Source organism: Bubalus bubalis, chromosome 9 (assembly GCF_019923935.1).
Source record: "Bubalus bubalis isolate 160015118507 breed Murrah chromosome 9, NDDB_SH_1, whole genome shotgun sequence".
NCBI lineage: Eukaryota > Metazoa > Chordata > Mammalia > Artiodactyla > Bovidae > Bubalus > Bubalus bubalis.
The window spans coordinates 1,573,927-1,580,119 of record NC_059165.1 but is presented as its reverse complement, the minus strand read 5'-3'; the positions used below and the strand labels follow the sequence as shown (position 1 = coordinate 1,580,119).

At 53.9% G+C, this 6,193-nt stretch overlaps 1 long non-coding RNA gene across 1 annotated transcript; it reads right to left on the bottom strand.

Annotated features, from left to right (window-relative positions):
* Positions 1 to 3,864: 3,864 nt before the first annotated feature.
* LOC123334959 lies at positions 3,865 to 5,598 on the bottom strand. Its single transcript, XR_006553121.2, has 2 exons — positions 5,463 to 5,598; positions 3,865 to 4,116 (listed from the first exon to the last, which is right to left on the bottom strand). It is a non-coding gene; the product is annotated as an uncharacterized LOC123334959 (long non-coding RNA).
* Positions 5,599 to 6,193: the final 595 nt, after the last annotated feature.

The following is a 6,193-nucleotide window of genomic DNA, read 5'->3' as shown; positions in this document are numbered from 1 at the left end:
TGAATAAACATATAATCGAAAGTAGAAGACGGTTAAAACCCTAAGAGGGCTCCTGACGAGTGGTGCTGTTGTGCACTGAACACGCACTCCGTATCAGGCACTGTGCCACGCCTCTTTCGTTCATCTCGTTGCTATTTCCTGGGCTGCAGATGAGGACCCTGAATGTGGAGAGGCTAACTGGTGGGTCTGGAGTGACAGGGCTGAACGTGACGGCGTGGCGTTGGGGCTCAGGTCCGCCTGCTTGCTCCGGACTGCCGCATGGCATTATCCTTACTGAGACCCAGGAAAGGGAGCCTGTGACTTAGAATGCTTTGGCTCTTTTTAAAAGCAGCAATCAAACCCGTGTGTGTTACTGTAAATGTCTGGCCCGTTACTTCCGAGGCTGCCCTACAGCCTCAGACGATGGTTTTAGGAAGAGCAGAACCTTAGAGCTGAGCCAGCCCCAGGCAGCGAGTGCGTCTTCTTCAGGAGCTAGGTCCCTGAGCAGTGCACAGCGCTTAAATGACACCCAATCAAACTCAAATCTCCTGTGAACGTGGAAATTAAGGTTCTCCACAGCGAACTCTGAGCGACTTTGTCAACAGGAAATAACTCTCTTCCAGATAATGACTGAATTTAATCTCATAGAAGCCTGATAACAGGCGAACTTCCTGCCGGCCAGGGGCCGCCGCACTGACGTGTGATGCCGAGGGGTGGGGTGAGCTCGGGGGTCCTGGCGTGCGGGATGGGGGAGAGTGCAAGGCGGACAGCAGGCCATCTGGGAAGGGGCGTCCAGGCCTCTGAGAGCAGACGCAGCTCGGTAAGAGGTACAGCAGCGTGATATTTGCAGTCTCACAGGCGTTTCTGCATGTATTAATTTTTTTCATATGCCTAATTGGCATTTTAAAAAATTAGTTCATTTTTAATTGGAGGATAATTGCTTTACCATGCTGCGTTGGTTTCTGCTGTACATCAGCATGAACGAGCCGTGGGTATGCACCATCCCTCCCTCTGGAGCCTCCTCCCACCTCCCACTCCCCTCCCTGGGTGGTCACAGAGTGCTGGGCTGAGCTCCCTGCGTCGTGCAGCAAATCCGCCATGGCGCTCTATTTTCCATATGGTCATGGATATGTTTCAATGCTACTCTCTCAATTCATCCCATTCTGATGTTTTAACCTCCGTTTTTTTTTTTATTTTTATTTTTTTATGCTTATGTTCCTTTCTCAACTCCTGAGAATTGGTTTCTCCTCCTGGACAAGAAAAAAGATATAACATTTCTCTCCATACCCCAGTCAAGAAACACTTGAGACAAAACATTTATTGTCTACAATAGACTGAGTACAGAGAAATCAGCCAATGACTGAGTTCCTAGATCATTCTGAATTGACTTTAATTTTTTTTATTTTAATCTCACATGGACTCTGCTACAAGCTGACTTTGGACAAATTTTCTTTCTTGCACCTCCTTCTCTACCACTGAGAGCGACCAGGATTTCCAAGGCCCACGAGGGTCCTGTTTGTGGCCCAGGGACTGTGTGGAAGTGGAAGGGAGAATGCTTGGTTGGCTGCAGCCGTGGGCCGTCTTTGCGGGTCCTCTAGAGCTGTGCTGATGGGGTTGCTGGCTGTATGTAGGCCTTTTTACCAGGGAAGTGCCGGGAAAGGGCACACGAGCCAAGACGGCATAGGCAGGCACTCTTGCCCCACGTTCTGTAAATAATGGTTCTGTTACAGCCAAGCTCACCCAGAGCTCTGTGCGTGCGTGTCCCAAGGTGACCGCCTGGTCGCGGGCTGCTGTGCCCGCTGCCCCTGTGTGAGCTCCCCCAGGAAGGCCCTGGCTGCACTGGGGCCACACCGTGGGTCTGTGCCTTGAGGTCATGCTGTGGCTCTGTTACAGTTATGTTATAAGAGGTCATGTTATGGCCGCCGTCCCAGCCGGCAGAGAACACGCGTGTCTGCAGTTCCTCTGGCTCCTCGAGTCTCCTTCCAGCCTCTTCGCTCGCACTTACCTGCCCTGGGCTCAGCAAGCAGTGTGGATGGCAAGACAGTTGGCATCACAAACAGGGTCAGCGAGACAGAGGGTCTACAGGAGCTTCCCTTAGACAGAGCTTCATTGCAAAGTCTCGTTTCCAATTTTCCCAACTCCTCTCTCAACGCGGCCTGGCCCTCCAAGGGCGCCCAGGTTGAAGCAAGCAGGCCGAGCTCTGTTGGTCATTTCGGCGCTTGTGGTCCTCTGTGGTCGTCCCTGCAGCTGTAGGAGGCTTGCGGTCCTGTCGCTATTCTTGAAGTTGACGGGAGCTGGGTCAGGCCCTTGGCTGCCAAGGCAGGGGCCCGGGGCTGATCCGCACCCGGGTCTAAAGGAAGGGTGCTGTAATCACGGATGAGAAGCGAGCTCCACTTGCACTGCAGACGCCCTCGCTGGGGGAGGGTACGCAGAAATAGACAGCAGGGGCGCCCGGACGCTCAGGCTCACCAGACCTCTGTCGCCAACCCCGATCACCCTGCTCTGACCTTTGGAAATTACATGGTGCTGCATGCTTTTGATTCAGGGTACGGATTCCGAGGGAAGATGGCCGAGAAACCGTGGCTTGAGATTCCTTTGTCACCATTTTATTAGCGTCTTTCCTTCTAATCAGTCATGCAATCCAAGAGTGCATTCAAACAATTTGGGCTGGAGGAGCCCATGACATCAAAGGATGCAATATTAACACGGACACGATGGCGAAGAACAGCAGAGAGGAGTCCAGGACTGCAGAACTGCGTGCAGCCTTCTGAAAGGGCTAGGGGAGGAGACTTGAGGCTGTGGTACGCGGCCAAGATAGGCTCCAAGAAAAAGTCGCTAAAGCTGGGTCTTAGAAAACGTGCCAGATTTGAGCTGGGGAAGGAAGGACATCCCAGGAGCCAAGAGCAAAGGGAAGGCCGCAGGGAGGTTTGATTCAATGCTAAAGAGACTGGTACAGATCCAAGCCTCAGAAAGGCAGGCGCTGAGCATCTTTAATCATAGACTGACTTCCTGAGGGCACCCTTGTTCAAGGCAAACCAGCTGTGACTTTCTCATGTCCGGGGTCCCAGGCAACCCTTCGAGGTCACCACGCAGGTGTGGTGCCAGAATGCTGGGGTGCGTCCCTGCAGCCACAGGCTCACCGTGCGTCTCTCAACCACGTGGCATTCCTGCCCCGCTTGTAACCCCTTTGAAGCTGCCAAAACACAGGTGTGCTTTTGTTTTGATTACAAACTCAGAGACAGCTGTTGGTGGGACCTTTTGAATCCTGAGACCTGGCGCTTCTGCAGCTGCTCAGATCCTTCCAAGAGCTGAGGGCTAAGCCGCAGGTGGAGGGGAGGCTTTGACTTCAGAGGTTCAGGCGGGGGTGCCTTCTCCACTCTTGCCTCCCTCCACCTTGGAAGCAGAGGCTTCTGGTCTCTTGCAGAAGATCGCCAACGGCCCTGCCTTGCCAAGCGCCCACAGGAGGTCGCGGCTGCTTTCAGCTGAGCATTAGCCCCAGTGGGCTTGGCAGGATTTTACAACAATCAAAACAAAGCAGGTTAAAAGGCTCTGTGGGGGCGGGACGGGGGTGACTGCCTGAGCCCAGATCACAGCATGCGCAGTGCAGCTTGGGCCCGGAACCGCCCCAAGGCCGGATGCGGGGGGTCTGAGCCAGATAGAAATCAGGACTGGCTCTATCAGAGAAAGCAGCCTGCGAGGTGGGCTGAGGAGGGTCTGAACTTGCACGCAGCACCCCGAGGATAAGGTGTCTTGTGTGGTGCTGAGTTCCTCCCTCCAGCTCTGGAGGGTCTGGGGGGAACCTCTCAAGGGAGGGTGGTGGGGAGACGGGCGTGGGGTGGTGCCTCGGTGGGACTCTGCTAGATACGCTCCTCTCTGGGGGACTGAGATTTTTCTTTTTAACAAGTAATTTATTTAATGTTTTAGAGATTGAAAAGAGATCAACATAATAAAAGAGAACAGATAAAACTGCTGGCAGGGAAGGAGGCTTCAGTGACTGTTGTTTGGTTGGTTGGTAGCGTTAGCTGATTACTGCTGTTGGGGACACGGGAGGGGCTCACCACACACGCACACGTGTCCGTTCTCCTCCAGACGCCCCTCCCTTCTTTTGGCACCCATTTGGGTCCAGCGTTCAGATACCTAAGAATACGTATTAGAGGTCAGGAAAGACAGAACTTTGACCAGGCTGGGTATAGAGTTTTTAATGAAACTGGAATAATGTATAATGTATCTTTTTCCTTTTTTTCTTTTTTCAGATTTTTAAAAACCTCTTTTATTTTGAGATAATTTTCAACTCAGAAGAGTTGGGTAAACAGTACAGAGTATCCCCACCCACCCAGCTTCTCCTGTTCACGTGTTACCTACCCATGGAACAGTGATCAAAGCCAAGACACGCACTGGCACAGGGCTGTCAGTACAGACTCGAATCAGGATTCCCCCATTTTCCCATGAACGTCATCTTTGTATTCTAGGACCCGCTCTGGGTCCCGCGTTGTATGCGGTCTTCCGCCTCCCTTTGGCTTCTCCTTGACAAGCCTTTGTTTTCTCTTGTGTTTCCTGGTTTGACACCTGGGTGGAGTGCTTGTCCTGGATTTACTGGGAAGCCCCTGAGTTAGCCTTTAGCTCATGTGGCCTCAGGGTTAGTAAGAGGTGGTGCCTTCTGTGGCAGGCACGCTGTGGGGGCGACGTGTGCGTCTTGGTGATCATATTAGGGGCACGCATGTCAGAACATTTCTGTATATTGTTTATACAATCTTATGGGCATTTTCCCTCCGCAATGATCAGGAAGTACTAGCTAGCTTTGCTGTGTTGAACGGCACTGCCCTGAGCCTGCCAGAGCACCTCCAGGAAAGGACCGCAGCCGTCACTGCGTGGGCACCGGGCGCTGCCCACCTCTCCTCGGGGGAGGACTGTGCCCCGGCCGCGCGGGACCCCCAGCCGCGGGCTGCAGACACCACCGCCACGGCAAGGCAGTCGCTGCGTCCCTGACCCCAGCGGGCTGCAGGCGCCCTAGGACTCCGCCGGGTCCCTGCTGGAGATGCCGCTCGAGGCGGTGGGGTTTGCTCTCCCTTCCTCCAGAGGCCCCCTCAGCATCCCCCGATGTCTCTGCCTCCGGCTCCACGTGCTCCTGGCAAAGACGAAGCATCGCCGAGTCTTCCCAGCGGGCTGGAGGGGCTGCTTCTACAAGCAACAGCGGCTCCCGGGTACGGGGCCTCGCTGGGGGCCTGGATTCGAGCCCCCTTCCTCTGCCAGGGCCTCGCTGGGGGCCTGGATTCGAGCCCCCTTTCTCTGCCAGGGCCTTCCTCGGACCTCTCTGATTGCACCCAGACTGAACAGAGAAGAGCACCGAGGTTACAAAACGGGGCCGCTGCCTGGAGCTCAAGGGAAGGCTGGCCCGGGCCGGCACCAGGAAGACCGGCAAGCCGCACCTGTCTCTCCGTCGCCCTCCGGACTCGCAGGCCTTGCCCCCGCGCGGCACTACCTACCTGATTTGTTTTTGTTCTTCCGCCGCACCAGCCTTGGCTGTTTCTCCCAGCACGTGGCAGAAGATGCCACCCCTTTCACTCCCAACGTTACAAGGATGTTTCTCAAATGTCTGAGTTGGTCCTCTCCGCATCCATTCCAAAGTCACAGAAAAATATCTGAGCAGTTGAGATTGTCAGAACGGATTAAAAGGGTTCAGACGGAGGATATGGTGATGCCCTGAGTTCCGATCACAGCAGACGCCTCTCAGCCTGGGCCAAAAGCTTCTCCAAGGATGTATGGACATGAGGCCCCGGGGAAGGTGGTCACAGAGGGTCATAGGATGTAATGACGTAGCTGCCTGGACCCACATGCATTAGGGCTCAGGGATGTGTGTGTGGCCTTGTGGTTGGACAGAGACATCCCTAAGCGTCTACCACGTCAGAGAGATAACCAGAAAGAGGAAAGTTGGAGACACCCTCCATCCAGAAATTTCCTTTCTTGAGGGTACCCGCCTGCTGTTCACTTCAGCAAAGTTCCTCATTAACATGGCCCTGCTGAATCCAGAGATTTGGTCCCAGATTATCTAATCATCCTCTGTCTTCCCTGGAGTGGATAAACTGATATATGCTGGGAAGCTTTGGTGAATTTACATTTCTTTTAATATGCATTGGGCACAGATGGTTACCAGGTTGTCTGCGATCTGTAAGTCTTCTTTCATCAAGGGCTGATCAAACTTCCATGCAAGCAGCTT